Source organism: Trichechus manatus, unplaced genomic scaffold, assembly GCF_000243295.1.
Source record: "Trichechus manatus latirostris isolate Lorelei unplaced genomic scaffold, TriManLat1.0 scaffold00082, whole genome shotgun sequence".
Lineage (NCBI taxonomy): Eukaryota > Metazoa > Chordata > Mammalia > Sirenia > Trichechidae > Trichechus > Trichechus manatus.
This window is the reverse complement of record NW_004444018.1, coordinates 5,160,350-5,180,293: the sequence shown is the minus strand read 5'-3', so window position 1 is coordinate 5,180,293 and position 19,944 is coordinate 5,160,350. Positions and strand designations below refer to the sequence as shown.

The 19,944-nt window shown below is 41.8% G+C and overlaps 1 protein-coding gene and 1 long non-coding RNA gene across 4 annotated transcripts in view; one reads left to right on the top strand and one right to left on the bottom strand.

The window, feature by feature from the left end:
• Positions 1-19,944, bottom strand: part of NTRK2 (neurotrophic receptor tyrosine kinase 2) — a 437,432-nt gene that overhangs the window by 238,772 nt on the left and 178,716 nt on the right. The gene's annotated exons all lie outside the window — the stretch shown is intronic.
• The window catches only part of LOC111821411 (uncharacterized), a 30,190-nt gene that overhangs the window by 1,052 nt on the left and 9,194 nt on the right, over positions 1-19,944 (top strand). The window contains exon 2 of the long non-coding RNA XR_002824840.1: positions 15,823-15,875. This is a non-coding gene — a long non-coding RNA (uncharacterized LOC111821411). The remainder of the gene's footprint in view (positions 1-15,822; positions 15,876-19,944) is intronic.

The window sequence follows — 19,944 nt, the reverse complement described above, 5'->3', positions numbered from 1 at the left end:
ACGGGGAGGAGAGGTATTGTAGGGAGAAAGAACAACACTTCCCAAGAGATTGCTATAGGAGGTAAAGGAGAAAGGAGCCATAGATGGTGACGGTGGTTTGTGGGGGTCAGTGGTGGGTCAGTGGTAGAAGTCTCACCCTCCATGTGGGAGACCAGGGTTCTATTCCTATGCAATGCTTCTCATGGATAGCCATCACCTGTCTGTCATGGGAGGCTTGCATGTTGCCACAATGCTGGACAGGTTTCAGTGGAGTTTCCAGACTAAGACTAGGAAGAAAGGCCAAACAATCTACTTCCAAAAATTGGCCAGTGAAAACCCTATGGATCACAACAGTCTGATCCACAACCAGTCATGGGAGTGGAGCAGGACTGGGCAGTGCTTCGTTCTCTTGTACGTGGCGTCACTATGAGTCGGGGGCTAACTTGACAGCAGCTAAAACAACTATAGTGGTGCATGAGGCTTAAAGTAGTTTGTTTCTCAAAGTAGGAGAAAGGCAGCATATTTGTAAGCTGATGGGAACACTCCAGGAGAGAGGAAAATGTGACAACGTAGGGGAGAGAGGAGTAATTGCTGGAGAAATGACCTCCTACGGGTGCACTGGTGGAGGGACTGCCCTCCAGAAGAAACAACATATCAGGAGGGGAGGCAAAGCAGAGGTAACTCATGCATGCAGGTGGGACATGGTAGTGGGAGTCTGAAGGTGATATCTTCTTCTGACAACTTTTCAGGATTACGGAAAGCAAGGTGGGGAGCTAAGAGTGAATTAATGGGAGGAAGAGGTAGAGGTATGAGGAGAAAAGGAAGGTACAAAGACTTTCTTTAAGAGAGAAGGGGTGGTGAAAACACTGGCATACCACCATAGATGGGTGCTGGAGTGAACCAGGGTTATTGTTTTGCCAACAGAGGGACAAGGATGCTGGCAGTGTGTGCAAGGGAGCGATTATAACATGTGACCACAGAATCAAACCTGGGCAGATTGGGGACATGAGCAAGTTGAGAAATAGCAGGGGCGGGGGTGGGGTGGGAAGGTCAAGGATTGTTGGTGTCAGGATACCAGAGTGAGCTGAAAAGATAGGACAAGGCTGCCAAAGCGAGGCATTCTTGGCAATGATGCAGAGATTGGTAATGACAAGGTCAAGGGTATGTCTGTCCACAGGAGACAGTGACTGAGGCAGGGTGTGTCCCTGGAAAAGAACTAAACATAACAAGAATGGGTTGGGTACCTTTGCTAATCAGTGAGAGTAATCAACAAAGACATCTTATTTTAATTCTAAGACCTTTTGGAAGGAAGGGAGAAAGAAAAGAGGGGAGGGAGGAGAGAGGGAGGGATGTTGGCAATGAAACGCACCACTTACTAACATCACATTTCTGAAAGTTGAGCTTGAGACAAAGTAACCAAGAAACCCAAAACCCTCTGGTTTCAGAGCTCCCAAAGTCCTCCATGCATACCTCTAATAAACAGCAGCAATTTGTCTGCATTTTGCAGACGCACTTGATGTGCCGGAAGCCTTGCACCCGCCGGTTTGCAGGGATTAGGGAGAATGGCAAAGCATAACTCTCAGGCAGCAAAGCGGAGAAAACCCACAGGCATGCCAGGGCTTGGCCGTTCAGAACAAGCAGTTTGCTTCGTGTCTGCTAGAGGCTCAGGGATCAGCTCCACATCATGAAAAGGAACCCTTGCCAAATTCAGCACAGGAGCAAACACTCCATAAATAGGAGGTGCTGACCAAGTGAGGGAAACTGTCACAGCTGTGCCTCCACAGGGGCCGCAGCGAACCGGGGGTCTGCCAGCCTTCACATGAGGATGGAAATGTGGCAAGACCCTGTGGGGTGACAACATTTCACAGCAAGAGGAAACTGTGGGCCAAGAGTCTGAAGTCTCTGGCTTTTTGTTCTGTTTTCCACCTAGTCCACAAACATTTAACAAACAAACATTAGATTCTTCTTCTTCGTTTTTTTTTTATTGTGCTTTAGGTGAAAGTTTACAGAGCAAATTAGTTCCTCATTCCATAGTTTGTACATCAAGTGTTCCATGACATTAGCTGCATTCCCCTCAATGTGTCAGCACTCCCCTCATTTCTACCCTGGGTTCCCCATTTCCTTTCCTCTGGATTTTCTACCCCTTCCTGCCTTCTCATCTCTGCTTTTGGGTAAATGTCCTTTTGATCTCGTATAACTGATTGTTCTAAGGTACCCGTTCCTCTCGCATGTTTATTGTTTATTTTATGGGCCTGTCTATTGTTTGGCTGAAAGGTCGTCTCCGGTAATGGCTTCAGTTCCAGGTCAAAAGGGTGTTTTAAGACCATAATCTCAGGGGTTCTTTCAGACTCTGTCAGACCAGTAGGTCTGGTCTTTTTGGTGAATTTGATTTTTTGTTCTACGTTTTTCTCCCACTCTCTCTGGGACCCTCTGTTGTGATTCCAGTCAAAGCAGTCAGTAGTGGTAGCTGGGCACCATCTAGTTCTGGTCTTGGGGTTGTTTAGGCTGTGGTTCATGTGGTCCATTAGTCCTTTGGACTAATTGCTCCCTTGAGTTTTTGGTTTTCTTCATTCTCCTTTGCTCCAGACGGAAAGAGACCAATAGTTGTATCTTAGGGCCGCTCCTCGCAAACTTTTAAAACCCCAGACACTACTCACCAAAGTAGGATGCTGAACATTGTCTTTACGAACTATGTTGCACCTATTAACGTGGATGTCCCCCTTGTATGGTCCTTTGCCTCCTAGCCTAGGAATTTCATCCCTCAAGCTGTCTGGTTATGTCTAAGAAGTTTCCATAACGGTGCTCTTGTGTGGTCTATTGTCCATATTAATATACACGCAGCACCTACAATTATGTATGTAGAAATATCCACAACCAAATTTATATCTGCAGGTGGGTGCACTCCCTTACACTCTCCCACACCTCTTTAGCATACCTATCTATCTGTGTATCCATTCTAGATTATTATTTGTTGATACTATTGTTGCAGGATTGACTATGTTATAGTAATTACTGTACTTGCCCTTTATTCTTGTGTTCCTCTCAGTATCTTCCTTTGCCTTGGTCGTGTTGTGTTGACTTCCTCCATATTGTATATTGCCTTTCCCTCCACCAGTATTAACACGTATCTTCTATCTAGTTAGTAATTTTTCCTCTCTGCCTCTCCCATCCCTGGTAACCATCAAATAATTTTTTTTTTCTTCTGTGTGTAAACCTTTTCTAGTTTTTTTATAATAGTGGTCTCATGTAATATTTGTCCTTTTGTGATTGACTTATTTCACTCAGCATAATGTCCACCAAATTCATCCATGTTGTGAGACGTTTCACAGATTCATCATTATTCTTTACCATTGCATAGTATTCCATGGTACGTATGTACCACAGTTTGTTTATCCACTGATCCATTGATGGGAACTTAAGTTGTTTCCATCTTTATGCTATTGTGAATAATGCTGTAATGAACACGGGTGTGCATATGTCTGTCTGTGTCACGGCTCTTATTTCTATAAGGTATATACCTAGGAGTGGGATTGCTGGATTATATGGTATTTCTATTTCTAGCTTTTTAAGGAACTGCCATACTGTTTTCCATAGTGGTTGTACCATTTTACATTTCCATGAGCAGTGTACAAAAGTTCTAATCTCCCCAAAACCTCACCAACATTTGTTATTTTCTGTCATTTTGATTACTGCCATTATTGTCAGGGGGAGATAGTATCTCATTATAGTTTTGATTTGCTTCTCTCTAATGGCTAATGACTGAAAGCATTTCTTCATGTGTTTGTTAGCCAACTGAATGTTTTCTTTGGTGAAGTGTTTGTTCATAGCCTTTGCTCATTTTTTAATTGGATTGTTTGTCTTTTTGTTGTTGAGGTGTTGAAGTTTTCTATGCATTTTAGAGATTAGACCCTTGTCAGATATGTCATATGAACTACCATTAGATTCTAAGCTTTGTGAAAGGCACTGGTGGGGTTCACATCCAATAGGCAAATATTACATATTTACTAAAGTGAGAGGCACCTCAGAAGAAAGGCCTGGCAATCTACATTTGAAAAATCAGCCATTGAAAACCCTGTGGAGCACGGTTCTACTCTGACACACATGAGGTCACCATGAGTCAGAACTGACTAGACAGCAACTGGGTTTTGGTTTTGAGATGCTGAAGTCTGCTGTCTGGATTGGAGGTCACTGAGGACTAAAGGAAGAAGTAGGAATTTCTAACTTCTATTTTAGTTTTATTAGTCAATTTCAATTACTACAGAGTCCCTGAGTGGTGCAAAAGGTTAATTTGCTCAGCTGCTAACCAAAAGGTTGGGGTCCACTCAGAGGTGCCTCAGAAGAAAGGCCTGGCAATCTATTTCTGAAAAATCAGCCATCAAAAACCTTATGGAGCACAGTCCTACTCTGATACACATGGGGTCACCTTAAGTCAGAATCTACTTGATGGCAACTGGTAACCAAAGTGAATATGGTACAATAGATGCTGATTACAAGTCATAATTAAAATTTGTGTCCACCTGTGGTCTATATTTTTTGGATTCTTTAAAAGTATATTTTGACTATTCTTGTAAGAAAGTATTAAAAGAGCAGATGAGAGTAACTTCAGTGTTTCACACACATGCAAAGTATGACAAAGATACCCATTAGATTGACCACCAAACCACAAATGGATAGTAATAAATAATGCATAGCATGGTTCAGAATCAGTATGAATGCATGTGTTAATTAGTACAGTAAAAAAAAAAAAGGAGTGAGGTAATTTATTTTTCAACGAATTAATGAAATGAATGCTTCACCTTCCAGGGTCCTCATGTACATCCTGGTATTTCCTCTGTTCCAGAAACTGAATCTAAGTCTTATAGCTAGACTTCAGGGGGGGAAAAAATCATTGTCTTTTGTACAGAATTTCAGTTATTTTTAACCAATGAAGTAGAGGATAGAAAGCGCTATTCTATATTTTAAAGCCTAGAGTATTCTATTTTGAGTAAATAATGGTATCTTTAAATTATGTATCAACAATAAAAGTTCATAAAATACTATGTATTTTAGAGGAAGTAAAGTAATACTAGGAAGATAAGCTCATCCCTTTGGTAATAACTTTTTTTCCTTGAATGTTTTTTAATATCTTTTTGCATCATAAAACTCATGCATGCTTTTAGTAGAAAATTTGAAAAATGCAGAAAGTATAAAAAAGAAACTTTTCTCAATGTAAGAAAATTTTGGAATAATAATGCATATATAATATATACTGAATATAGTTTAATATTTTGTACTTTCTGCTTAATATTATATTGTGAGCATTTATTTTATTGTCTCTGCAATTTTACTATTATTCAATTAATCATTCTCATATTATTGAGCGCTTAGGATTTTCATCTTTTTTTTTTTGGTATTATAAATTATGTTGACAGTAACAATCTTGAACACGTAGCTTCCTGTCACCTCTGCCCTTTCTTCCTTCTGTCCTGTAGCTGTCATCACTATTGTTGTTTTCCTATTCTGAATGAGATTTTTTGTCATTATATTGTCTAAGTTTACTGCTAACATATGGGCAGGGTACTAAACACTGTCGTCCATCTCCTTAATAGAACCCTTAGACTTGTTATCTGGTCTGTAAGTTCTCCACAGTTTTCTAAGCAATTATAATACCTACAAATATTAATACATTTGACTTTCGCATAGATAACAAACCAAACCCATTGCCAGGGAGTCGATTCCGACTCACAGTGACCCTATAGGACAGAGTAGAGCTGCCCCATAGGGTTTCCAAGACTATAAATCTGTACAGAAGCAGACTTCCACATCTTTCTCCCACCAGCCTTTCAGTTAGCAGCTGAGTGCCTAACCACTGCACCACCAGGGCTCCTTGGCATAGAATAGACACTCATAAAATGACAGCTGACTTTTATTATTATTACTTTTATTATTTACTTGACAACTATTTATTGAATATCTGCTCTGTACCAGGCATTGTTCTGGGTATTTGGGATATAACACTATGTATTTGGAGAATAACAATAACTTATAGAACTTCCATTATAGTATACACCAATATAATTTTAGATTACATTGTACCATATTATACTCTACTACAAGCTCCCAATCCATTATCTGTATTTCTAAAATCCAAAACATTCTGAAAACCCAAAGTTTAACTCATTTGGCATCAAAACCTGGTCGAGCTACTGTGGGGTTATTTATAGATGTTACTTATTCCAGTTAGTGTGAATAGCTTTGAGTTTCACTGCAGAAAGATCAGTGAGTACCATACAAAGTGATACTCCAGGCCTCACTGCGGGTGGTAGTGGTATCCACTGTATGAACCATATTGTATTTCTAAAATCCAAAAAATCCCTAAATCCAAACCATCTGGTTCCAAAAATTTTGGATAAGAGACTGTGGATTTGTATAATATATGATCATATATAGATTATGCTAGAAAATAATAATAACATTGCATCCTAGTATAATCTAATAGTGTAGTAAATGTGTTCTGTCGATTAGAATGCAAATTTCTTGAAGGCACTGGCTTTTCTTGCCCATCACACGGTCCCCCACAGCACCTCACACACTCCCAAACACCTGGTGAAAACCCATCGCCATCGAGTCGATTCTGACTCAGTCACCCTATAGGACAAAGTAGAACTGCCCCATAGGGTTTCCAAGGAGTGGCTGGTGGATTCCAACTGTCAGCTTCTTGGTTGGCAGCCAAGCTCTTAACCACTGCACCACCAGGGCTCCAAATACCTGATGGGTTCTAGACAATCATTCCACTCGAGTTAATCTAGTTCAAGAGTATCCTCCTGGATGCAAGAGACCTCAGATGCCTGCAGTGCTATTTCTTTCATATAAAAACATCCTCAACATGGCCATCAATTTCTAACACACTGTTGGGAAATGGACAGAACAGATTACAGGGAAAGCTGGCCTTGACTTGTATTTCTATATACTTAGAAATGATTTTCTGCCTCATGCCAATATGTTTGGCCTTAAAAGATCTGAAAAGTAGCTGATTTATTAACAATAAATATTTGAAACACGTCGGCACATTTTCACAGTTTGACTTCCACCATAAGCCTAACTCAGCGCATTTTTGCAAAATTAGAACTATGGAGTTTGCTCAGATGGTAAGGAGGACCGTTTCCCTACAGTTTCTGCTCAAAGAGGGCCCAGAGATGTAATCGGGTCCAGCGTTCTGCCTGGGCACGAGTCGTGAGCCATGCCATTAAGTCCTTTCTTATACTTAAACCACAAGGGCCTCCTTTTCTTTCTGGAGCTGTTTCATCTTGTCGATTGTGTGGAGTCTTACATTAGATTAGGATTTGCCGGCATTTCGGGGGGAATGTCGGCACTGCCTCTGGCAGCCATAAATAAGAGGAGCAATGGTTTAGATTACTTTTGTACGTTATATTTTTCAAAATACTTTCACACACATTATTCCAGAACAGGTTCCCATCAGGAAGCTTCCCTGGGTCAGCCTCATGTTGCCGTTACACACGCGGCTATCGTCAGCAATGATTTAGAAGGCAATTGCACAATTTTACAGCACAATTACTACAAAGGAGGTGGACAAGGGGCTTTGATTTTCAGCCAACCCAATGAATACCTGTGGATTTTTGTGGGTTTTGTGTGTGTGTGTGTGTGTGTGTGTGTGTGTGTGTGTGTATCTCTGCCTTAGTCTCATAGTGGGTGGATGCCAGAAAAATTACCTGTGGCTCTCGCACCTGATGGGCACACCTTTCTTTGATATGGAAGAACTCTCTATTCCAAAGGCAGCAGTGGCTGCCTTTCAGAGTCAGGGCTGCTTTCACTGATAGAATATTGGTTAGCACACACCATCTTCCAGCGATGGGTCATGCCCAGATGGGCACTAAATATGTCTGTCGCGGTGATTGATAATGATGATGGGGCGAGTGATGAAAGGTGCCTTGCTCAGGGCCAGGTGCTCCATAATTGCTGATTGATGAATGGTGACAGCAACTAAATGCCACCCTAAAAGACAGCTACACTTCAAGAAATACGTAGGCTAATTTAAGCTCCCAGAGAAAATGCCTGGATATGCACTGTGGAAGGCTTCGTGAAGGCAGGCGTGGGAAGGAAGGCACAAGAGTTGTTATGAGTCTTCCCTGCCAAAGGAACACCCTTACCCAAGGGAGAAGACTAGAGCCGTACCCACTCCAGAGAATGTAAATTATTGCCTATACAAGAAGGCCACTGCTTTTCGTCTATTATGAGTATGTTTTTTTTTTTAATATGAACAGGACCGGCTACACAATTTGCAGAGCCCACTGTAAAATGAAAATGTGCAGGGCTGCTTGTTCATAAATTATTAAAATTTCAAAAGTTGACAGCAGAGCATTAAACCAAGTGTGAGGCTCTTCTAAGCATGGGGCCCTGAGTGACGGAACAGGCCACACACCCACAAAGCTGGCCCTGGATATGAGAGATGGTTTGAATGTGATATTACTGCTGCCCTTCTTTTTACCTGTCACCAATGAGCTCTCTGAGTCCCAGAAGGCTCAAAAGCTGGGCAGAGCTTATCACCTGAGCCAGGAAACAGGTCTATGGTTAAACTGGCTCAACATGTGACACATCCCTCAGATTAGAAATTGAAAGTGAGTAGGAAAACCCAGGGGTTCCTAGAAGCTTGAGACTGAGTTTTGACCTTGGTCATCAAAAGAAAGACGTGATTAAGGATCATTTTAATGGGCTATATAAGGTTGTTTCCTCTTTGAAGCACAGATTCAACAATGGGGTTCTAATTCTTTGGGCTCAGGTCTCATTATCTGAGGGGCCAGCCCCAGGGTAAAACCAGGCCTGCAGACCTGGAGATTCAGTATCAACTGCAGAATCAGGGACCTGCCATATTTAACTGATTTTGACTTGATTGTACTTCCTTTATGGGAAGGGTTGTCAGATAAAATCCAGGATACCCAGCTGAATTTCTGATAAGCAAGGAATAATTTTTCATATAAATATGTCCTAAATGTCACATGAGACATCATTGAATTTTTTAAAAATCATTTGTTTTATATCTGAAATTCAAATTTAACTGGACATCCTATATTTTTATTTGCTAAATCTGGCAACACTATTGATAGGTTCTCTCTTTATGTTGAGTAAAAATCTACGTGAAAATGTCAGCCTCTCCCAGCTGAAATAGAATTTTAGGGAGATGAGAGTATATTCCCACAAACAGAAGTGGCCATGGCAATTGTAGGGAGCTTCCGCAGTGGACAGTAAAGCCAGGCCTTTCTTCTGAGGTTGGCCTCAGGGTGGACTCAAACCACCAACTTTTTGCTTAGCATCCTAGTGCATTAACTGTTTGCACCACCCAGGGACTCCTTTAACAAGGAAAGCCACTCCATAATATAGCCCCAAAAGCCAAGAGTGAAAATGGATTACACATTCACTTTAATATCTACAGGAGTGATACTTCTTTTTTTCTTTTTCTTTTTATGGAAAGCATTCAAAGCAATAGTTTAGCCTTATCCAATATGGGTTGTTCTCAAACCTGGCTGCACATTAGAATCACGTCAGAGGATATTAAAAATATACTGACGCCTGAACCCTATCCCCAAATGTTATTATTTAATTAGCCTAGTGTGGGTTCCAGGCAAACACATTTAAAAAATCTATCCAGGCAATTCTAAGTACAGCCAAAGCTGAGAACCACTCCATAGCACAAAAACCAAAACCAAACCTGTTGCTGTCAAGTTGATTCCAACTCATGGCGACCCTACAGGACAGAGTAGAACTTCCCCATAGGGTTTCCAAGGAGTAGCTGGTGGATTTGAACTGCCGATCTTTTGGTTAGCAGCCAAGCTTCTAACCACTCTACCACCAGGGCTCCTTCACAGCACAGTAGCTCTCAAACATCAGAACTTCGTAGGGGGCTTTGTAAAAATGCAGATTCCTGGTTTCCCTACCCAATATCTACACCTTTAACGAGCTGATTCTGACTCATACTCTTGGAGAAAGCTGCTCAGGCTGTGGGCTCCTCTTTGCAGGAGTTCTGCCTCAACCAGCTTTGCCTGCCTAGGTCAAGACAGAGACATGGTGGTGGACCAAACACACTTTATTCTGGTGTTGGAGCTGACACTGATACTACCTTATGGCACAACCAAGAAAACTAAGGATTAGGGCCAATTGCCTCTTCTCCTTTCCCCATTTCAAATGTGTTGTGACAATCTGCGAGTGCTTCTTTGAAAACCGACCTTTGTTGAAGTGAACTATAGCAAATTATGCAAAGGCATTTAAAAACAGTGACAGAAAGTAGAGGGAAGCCCGTCTTTACATTTCTGGAGCTGGTTCATTATGGCAATTATTTGGAGTTTTCTATCTTGGTTAAGGATTGGGCAGGACATGGCCAGAGCCATGGACATTAAGGTGGTCCATGCAGGAACAATGCATCATTATGTGACCACAACTGGGGTTTTGTTGCTTCCACATCTTCCTCAACCTGATACTTCCACCCAGCTTGCCCCTTAAATTCATCTTTGCTCCTCTACCTTTTACCTATTCTTCCCAGGCCAGTGGAGTCCCTGGGTAATACCAATGATTAATGCTCTCAGCTGCTAACCAAAAGGTTGGAGGTTGGAGTCTACCCAGCAAGAAAGTCTTGGTGATCTACTTCTGAAAAATCAGCCACTGAATACCCTGTGGAGCACAGTTCTACTCTGACACACATGGGTTCGCCATGAGTCGGAATCAATGGCAACTGTTTTCCCCCCGGGCCTGGAGAAAGGTCAGCTTCCCCATGAATTCTTCTCTTCAGAACAAGAGGTAACTTCTTTCTATTCACTATAACCTCATGGTTATTTAAACCTCTTTAATGTATTTATCTTACTCTACCTCGTTATATTCTTTTGCAAACTTGTTTTAAATTTCCTGTAAGAATGTAAGGTTCTCAAAGGTATGCTCCATATCCAGGAGGGATTAGCCAATAAGCAAGGTAAACACAGGCTTACTTGTGCTTGCTTACTAATCTGTAGAGAAGAATTTCACATTTTTTCACCACATCAAAGATTCTGCTTCTAGGTATGGCTGAGATCTGTCTCTCTCCCAACCCCACAGCACTTTCCTACAGAATCAAAGCTTCTTTTCAAATTCACAATCCCTGACAGGGATGGATGACTCAGTAAGCAAGGTAAGCATGGGCTTACTTGTGCTTACTAACCAATCTGTAGTGAACAATTTCCCATGAGTTTCACTTTGATGTGGTGTGGTGAAACCCATGTGAAATTGTTCACTACAGATTAGTAAGTAAGCACAAGTAAGCCCGTGCTTACCTTGATAATTGGATAATCCGTCCCTGCCCATATCTCTGATCCCTGTAAAATGCCCAGCATCTTTGTATTGGTGTCAAATTCTTGTGCACTGAATTAATTTGTGATTCTGAATATACCATCTCAAATCTATAACTTACTAAAAATCAATGAAACTCACTGCGTTTTAAGTTAAAGAGAGAGCAAACAAAGGTAACAAGATAAAACATGTAGTAAGGTTCATTGAGTTCCATGCTTTGAAGGTCAGCATGGAAGGAAAACGTCTAATGCCTCTCACTATTTATAAAACAACTGTGTTTTCCAGCCACTGCAACAAATGCAATTTCTGAATTCAGTAGGAGTCGATCGGGTCCTACCATGAAGAATAGTTTGCAAATTTTATTTTCTGGAACTGTGAAAGAACTTCTGGAACTTCCGACAGAACTTCAAGCTAATATATCTTTCCCTTTTAGAGGATCATCTTGTTTTGAGTCAAAGACCTAACCCTACTCGCCCGTTCACTGAGACAGGAGAACTGTGAGACTCTCCTAAGCTTATTACATCCCATGATAACCTGTGCTGATCACACATCCCATTTTCTTGGTATCCTACACCCCAAAATCACCCATCACTGCTGTCCCCTTACAGTAGTAGTTAAGCGGGTAGACTCTGGAGCCAGGAGGCCAAGTCTGAATTCTGACTATGACCTTAGGAAAGTCACCTAGCTTCCCTGAGCCTCAGATTCCTTCTCTGAAATGGGGGGGAAATAATAGTATCTCCCTCATAGGACCATAGTGAGGATTAAAGGAGTTGGTATAAGCAAAGCAATTCAAGTACTGCCTGATAAGTACGGGTAAGCCTCTCCTGGTCTCCTGGGAACCTTTTCACAGACCTTAGCCCTAGGAGAAGACTTGGAGTCCCTGGGTGGTGCAACCAGTTCACATGCTCAGCTGGTAACCGAAAGGCCTGGCGATCTACTCCCGAAAACCCGAAATCCATCATGGGGATGGCACAGCACCAAGTCAAACTTGGCAGCAGCTAACAAAAACCTGAGAGCAGATATTAGCATATCTACTCCATAGTCTGGCTTATTTATAACATATTCTTTCTCTCTTTTAAGAGTTCGGCTGCTCCTGTTGCTAAGGTCACTGTGAAGTTTCAACATTTGGCATAATTCTACAGTAATCCCATAACTTCTTAAATCTAATTGCAAGCCAGCTAGGTGATAGCTGTGTACCCTTCAGTTCGTGTTTCCTAAATCACACCCATTCTGGAGCGATGGCAGCCGCAGGCCAGCTTGCCCCCAGATGTTTGTGATGGTCTATTCTCAATAATTACTAGTTTTCCCTTCATTGATAGATGAGAAACTACACTTTCAAATCCAGTGAGAGGGGGGAAAAAAAAACATCCTTTCTCTGTGGAAAGGAAGCAGCCACCCAGGAATTCCCTTTTCAGAAAAAAAAAATATGGGGCTCAGTGAAGAAGATTAAGCTATCCCATCCATCAGAGACAAAAAGTGAGCATCACAAATCCATGAACAATTCCAGAAGGCGCTTGATGGACCCTCGCCATAGATCTTGGTGTGTCAGAGAGCAGTGTGTGCAGGAGTCTGAGACTAGCCCTTCTCCAGAGCTTTCTCTCACACGCAGTCCAAAGCACCACAGCTACTAAATGATACAAAGCATAGTGTCACCTCCAGTGATGCCAACTTACAAATATTGAGCAAATCAGATCCTCAGAATAACTGGAGAGCAAAATAATTGATATAGTCATTTAATTTAGAGAAAACAAAGCCATTCTAAATTGTTGTGTAGCATTGTCTGGGGTAGACGCCACATTAGGGAGTCTGTGGCAGGAAACTGACCTCAGCTATGCTTTGTTTGGTTACTATATTTGTTAAGAAACATTTTTAACAATTTAACAATTTAAATTTAAACAATTTAATAGCAGGACATTTCATATAAAAATATTAATTTCTGGATTCTCTTTAAAAAAAAAAGAAAATGAAACAGACAATCATACAGAATAGGGACCACATTTGGGCATGGCATCAGTGAGAAGTGACTGAGGCAGAAACTGAGAAGTGACTCCTTTTTAGACAGGACATACAGCTTCCCATTCAGCACAGTTCCCTGGGGCCTGCTAAACTAATTTATACATGTGCCTCGCCCCACAGCACGCCCTGAGTTTGCAACCTCCAAATCATAGATCACAGAATTATCTAACAAAATATTTCACTTTTCTCCATCTTTAAAAAAGATTTTCAGCCAATTTCTTGCTTTCTTTGAACTTTAGTTATTAGTAAATAAATAAATAAATAAATAAATAAAATTTCACTTCAATTTTTGAAAGAAACACAAGTCATTTAGCTAGAGATCAAACCGAACCAAACCAGCTGCCATCAAGTCAATTCCAATGCATGTGTCAGAGTAAAACTGTGTTCCACAGGGTTTTCAATGGCTGATTTTATGAAAGTAGATCACCAGGCCTTTCTTCCAAGGTGCCTCTGGGTGGACTCGAACTTCTAACCTTTGGGTTAGCAGTCAAGTGCATTAATTCTTTGCACAACCCAGCAACTCCTAATTAAAGATACATATGGGGAAATTTCATAGTTTTTTGGGGGGAGTGTAACTGAGTCAATCTGAGTTTTCTTTGGAATAGATAAGAGAATTCATCTCTCCATGGAGTGGGGAGCGGGAGGTGGGAGGTTTGCTTATTCTCCAGAAAAAACTTCACCTGAAGCCTGGATCTCCCTAAAGACAAGCAGAATTAGGGAGAAGAAGCATATCTATGGAAATGCAAAATTTCCCTGTCATGAAAATAAATCCTAAAAGATTAAATTTTTAGCTTCAACATAGAATGAAGTTATAGCTCTTTGACAAATGATGTTCTGTGTTGTCATGACAACTGGGCCTGTTGGAAGGTGCATGAAGAGGCCTGCCCATAAATCAGGACGTTTTAGGAAGGGGATAAAACAAACATTTCCAGGCTATTCCCAAGATGTAGTACCAAAAATTTAATTGTAGACATTTGTATCAGTCTGCCATAAAGCATGACAGCTCCAATTTTACAAAACGTTAATTAAAAAAATCTATTAAATCCACGTCCCTCTGAGAGAAATTAATATCACACCTAAGGTTCAGAGTCAATGCAACTCAGAGGCTGTGAAAATTGGGACGGCAAAGTCAGACAGGAAGGCTGATAGCAGGCTCGAATCTATAAGCAGTTTAGTTAAGAGTTTGGCGTAGGTTCTGACCCTCAGGAGGAGAAATGCTGAGGGGCAGATGGCCTTTCTGGAAGCTTGAGAGAGCAAGAAAAGGAAAACCAAGGTGTGGAGATGGAATTGGAAAGGAAAAGCTGACAGACTGAAGTTACCAAAAACACCAGTTGCCGTGGAGCCAATTCCGACTCATGGCGACCCTGTTTGTGTCAGAGTAGAACTGTGCTTCATAGAGTTTTCAGTGGCTCATTTTTCTAAAGTAGATTGCTAGGCCTTTCTTCCAAGGTGCCTCTGAGTGAACTCAAACCACCAACCTTTTGCTGGCAGCCAAGCAGATTAACTGTTTGTGCCACCCAGAGACTCCAGACTGAAGTTAGCTAACTTGAAAATGCAGGGATGGAGCATCTAAGAATTGTTAGTTCCATGAAGAGCAGAAAACAAACAGTAACCATTAGCAGCTTTCAATTAAGGTCAGCAAAATGAGAATGAGCTTAAAATTAGACATTGGGAAAATATTTCTTAAGGTAAAGGTCATGAGATTCTACCCCAGGGGGTCCCAAATTGGCAGCCTATGGGCCAGATGGAGTCGGGAAATAAGTTTTGTCTGGCCTGCAGAGTGTTCTTTTAAAAATGTGAATTGTTTGCCAACATTTAAAAATCAGAGTTCATATAAAATTCTGGCTTCTTCTCTTTAAAGCTCAGATGATTTGGCAGCAATAGGCCTGAATTCCCATGTGGCAACTGGAGCTGGAGTTGGCCTCAGAGAACATAAGCTCCATGAGGTCAAGGCTTTGCCATGTTCACCTTGTGGGCTCAGCACTTGGGACAATGCAGGACAGGTAGAATGAATGAATGAATGAGCAGCAGCTGCTTTCTTTAAATAACCAGATGCCTTAGAGTCAACTCTGACTCATGGTGACCCCATGTGTATCAGAGTAGAACTGTGCTCCATAGGGTTCTCAATGGCTGATTTTTTGGAAGTAGATCACCAGGCCTTTCTTCTGAGATGCTTCTGGGTGGACTTGAACTACCAACCTTTCTGTTAGCAGCAGAGCAGGGTACATTAACTGTTTGCACCATCCAGAGACTCTGCCTTCTTAAATAGGACATGCATACTCTCCAAGGCATTTGAGTTGGCACTTTGCTCTATGGCCTAAGTTTCCTTTTAGTTGGGACATTCCATGAAGGAGGGATTGCTCCTTGATAGGAATTCTCCATAGAACCCACTTTAATGGCCACATATGCAAGCCACTGAAGCAAAATGAGAGTGCAATAATATTCTTTAAGGATTTTTTTAAGAACAGTCCGAAAAAGCAAGCTTCCTTTAAAGGTTTGGCATCATCATGTGTCTTGCAGGCAGGAAGCTGTATAAAAAGAATTGCCAAAGCCTCTTTCAGCGCTTGGAACAAGTAAGTACTTTTTATAGACTTCAGACCTGATCATCACTTGTTTATTTATTCAACAAATACTGAATCCCTTGCAAGTGCTGATATGACTAAGGGTCATGTGGTATGCCTCTTTTGCCTTGATGTCCAGAGATTTAAATGTTTATTAAATGAATGAATGAATGATGGGAATAGCCATAGGTAAGAATTATATTGTGAATCTACTGTGTGCCAGATAGATACATTCTTAACTAATCTTCACAACTTACGTGGTAGAAGTGATTATCCCTACTTTACAGAAAAGGATACTGAGTCTCAGAGAGGTTAAGGAATGGGTCCACAGCATTGGGCAAACAGGGATTTGAACTTGGATCTGCTTACCTCCATCATGCTACCAACCTCTCAGCTAAACTCTATTCTCATGTAGTGGGTTGAATAGTGGTCCCCAAAAAATCTATATTCAAGTCCTTACCCCCAGAACCTGTGAAGGTGAACTTATTTGGAAAAAGAGTTTTTGAATAGTACTTAGGTTGTGGGAGCCCTAGTGGCCTAGTGGTTACGAGCTCGGCTGCTAACCAAAAGGTCGGCAGTTTGAATCCACCAGCCACTCCTTGGAAACCTTTTGGGGCAGTTCTACTCTGTGCTGTAGGGCTGCTATGAGTTGAAATCAGTGGCAACGGGTTTTAGGTTAGGGATCTCAAGATAAGATCATCCTGGATTTAGGGTGGGTCCTAATGTAAAAATGTTTCTTAACAAATGTAACAGTTAAACAAAGCATAGCTGAGTTCAGGTTCCTGCCACAGACTTCTAGATGGGGAGTCTACCCCCAATGATGCTACATAACAACTTAGAATGGCTTTGTTTTCTCTAAATTAAATGACTACGTCAATTATTTCTATCTCCAGTTCTTTTGAGGATCTGATTTGTTCAGTATTTTTATGTTCGCATCACTAGAGGTGATGTCACAGAGACACGGAGAGAAGAAGGTGATGTAGAAGTGGAGGTAGAGACTGGAGTAATTAACAAGGCAAGGAATGCCAAGGATTGCTGGCACCTACCAAAAGTTAGTAGAGAGACATGGAACAGATTCTCCCTCAGAGCCTCCAGAAGGAATCAACTCTGCTAACATCTTGACTTTGGACTTCTGGCCTGCACAACTGTAGACAATAAATATTTGTTGTTTTAAGACACTAAGTTTGTTATAATTTGTTATGGCAGTCCTAGGAAACTAATACATCAAGATGTTCCTTTTCCACATACTGAAGAAGCTCCCCAGAAAATTTTGCCTACACTGTTCATGGGGAGAATTAGGATTCATTTTAGGGTCCTAAAAATTTACTGTTCTTCCTTCCCTCAGAGGCTCCCTGTTGCTGACTCAGCCGTTCATCTCAAGGTCTCACACACACAGCCTTATCCAGAACCATTCTCACATCCCCAAAAAACTGAACTCAACTGACAGTTGCATATATTTCCTTCGCTCTTTTGAAAGTACAGTGAGTAGCTCTAAAATGAATGAAATGTAGCCCAATTCTTTGGAGCAATTCAGTTTAATGCAGAAATAGAGGCCCCAGGCTCTGCTCAGCAGATGATCAAACATGGCGAGATAGTAACACGGGCATATAAGAAAGAAAGAGTTGATTCTATGTGGGGATTTCTTGGAAAGCTTCTAGGAGAAAGGTGGGAACTGAGCTGGACCTTGAAAGATGGATAGCAATGATGATACACCATGGTTATGGTCACTGCTACCATTTATTGAGCACTTAGAACATGTCACACACTGACCTAGGCACTTGCCATACTTTTTCTCATTTAATTCCCACAGTGTAGAAATTTGCCAGCCTCATTTTATTAAGGAGGAACCTGAGACTTAGAGAGTTAAGTGCTAAGTCCAAGGCCACACAATCAGTTAAGTGACTGGACTCTGACAGATGAATATACAAAATGGTGGGAGGGAGAGGGTGAAACCAGCTGGCATGAGTATCTTGGACAAGTGGAACAGAGGTGGTGAGTGGGCAAGGCTTGGCTGAAAAGACAAGTCAGAGGGAAAATATCCTGGAGTTGGGATGCCACTTGGAGGAACTTGAACTTGATCTGCTCAGCAGTGTGAGTTGTCAAAGGTTTGTGAATACAGGACTGACTAGCGCTAGTCTGTAATTAGAGAAGATAATGTTGGACTTAGTGGGTGGAAGTATGAAGTAAAGTGTGGCAAGAAGACCAGTTCACTCCTCTAAAATACAGAGGCCATGAAGAAAGTCGGAGGTGGTGGGAATGGAAAAACTGGGTCAGATTTGAAAGATATTGATAAGGAAGTCTTGGCTGGATTTAGGATGTGAGGGAGAGGGAGCTATCCTGGCCATCCCAGAGTTTTGAAAGATAACACGCCATAACCACAGCAGAGGACACAGGAGAAAAGGACAAAGTAGGGAGGTGGTGAGTTCAACTTAAAACAGTATATAATCTTATTTGCCTCTGGGACCCTCACACCTCAGAGATATCCAGTTAACAGATGGCACTGCAGCTTTTGCCTTCTCTCTCTGCCTTTGATGGATTTCTTTCAAGGGAAGTGGGTTGGAATTTAGAGGGTGTATCTTTAAATTGGAGTCCCTGGGTGGAGCAAATTGTTAAGCACGTGACTACTAACCAAAATGTTGGCTGTTCAAACCCACCAGAGGTGTCTTGGAAGAAAGGCCTGCGGATCTGTTTTCGAAAGGTCACAGCCATGAACACCCTATATAGTTCTATTCTCACATACATGAGGCCACCATGAGTAGGAATCAACTCAATGGCAACTGGTTGGTTTTTGTTTTATCTTTAAATTAAATACATGAAAAGTTTTAAACTCTCCCAGGAAAAAGTATACTATAGGTTTGGATCATGCAAGATATATCAGGTGCTGGCCTATTTCTCAAAAGGGCTACTTCACTGTGTCAGGAAAGCCATGTCCAATAGGCCCAGAAATGGCATCTCAGGTATGCAATCACCAAATGTAGTGAAAAGAACTTAGACCTGGGAGCTGCCACAGACTCTCTTGGCCATTCAAGGCTGTCTGTGGAGTTGCTGGCTCTAGAACCCCTTTCTAGTGCCTATCGACCCATTCCTGTTTTCTTCAAATAGCTCCCTCTCCATGCACTCCTAGGGGAAAGGAGAGCCAGTCATCCGGGTCAACATACCAAGCAGTAAAAGTCTAACATTATCTGAATTCCACACACTGGTCTCATTAAGAAGCAGCTGGAAATAGCGTCAATGAGCACACAGAGTAGAAAGATCAGGGTTCAAATTCTAGCTCTGCCTGTGGTTCTATTACCTGCAGGACATTGGGGAAGTCACAGATCTCTGTGAGGACATGACCGGTGCTCTGCCAGGGCCCCTCTGTCACTGCTGTTGTGTGCACCACCCAGAGCAACAGCCGGCACCTGTGTCTATTTTTTGTCAGGACTGTCCTGGAGTCCATTTTTGCCTGCTTGTGAACCATCACTAATGACTGATGGGTGCAGGAGTATGAAAGCCCAGCTCCCAAACCTCAGGACAATTCTGAGGGGCAACTTACACTCTGGAGTCCCTGGGTGGTACAAATGGTAAATGCACTTGACTGCTAACCCAAAGGTTGGTGGTTTGAGTCCACCCAGAGGCACTTCAGAAGAATGGTCTGGCAAGCTACTTCCAAAAAATTAGCCACTGAAAACCTTATGGGACATAGTTCTACTCTGACACACATGGGGTCGTCAGGAGTCAGAGTCAACTCCACGGCAACTGGTTAACTGATTCCTCTAAAAGATGGAGCTGCAGCTACCCCCATAAGATCTGTCTGCAATCACACTCCTGCTTCCTTCCCTGGCCTGACTCCCTTCCCAGGCTCTCCAGGAGCACGTCCTTCATAAATCACTTGCACATGAATCTTCATTGCAGAGTCTGCTTCTGGGAAACCTGACTCAAGACAAATATCCATCTAATGCTGCTGTGAAGCAACCACATCTGAAAGCAACCAGCAGAAAGTTCAGCACAAGGGTCACAGCAGGCAAAATTTGGCATAAGGACATGTTGTGTTTGGCTTACACAGACTAAAAAATGTAAAGGGCCTTGCCAACATTTAAAA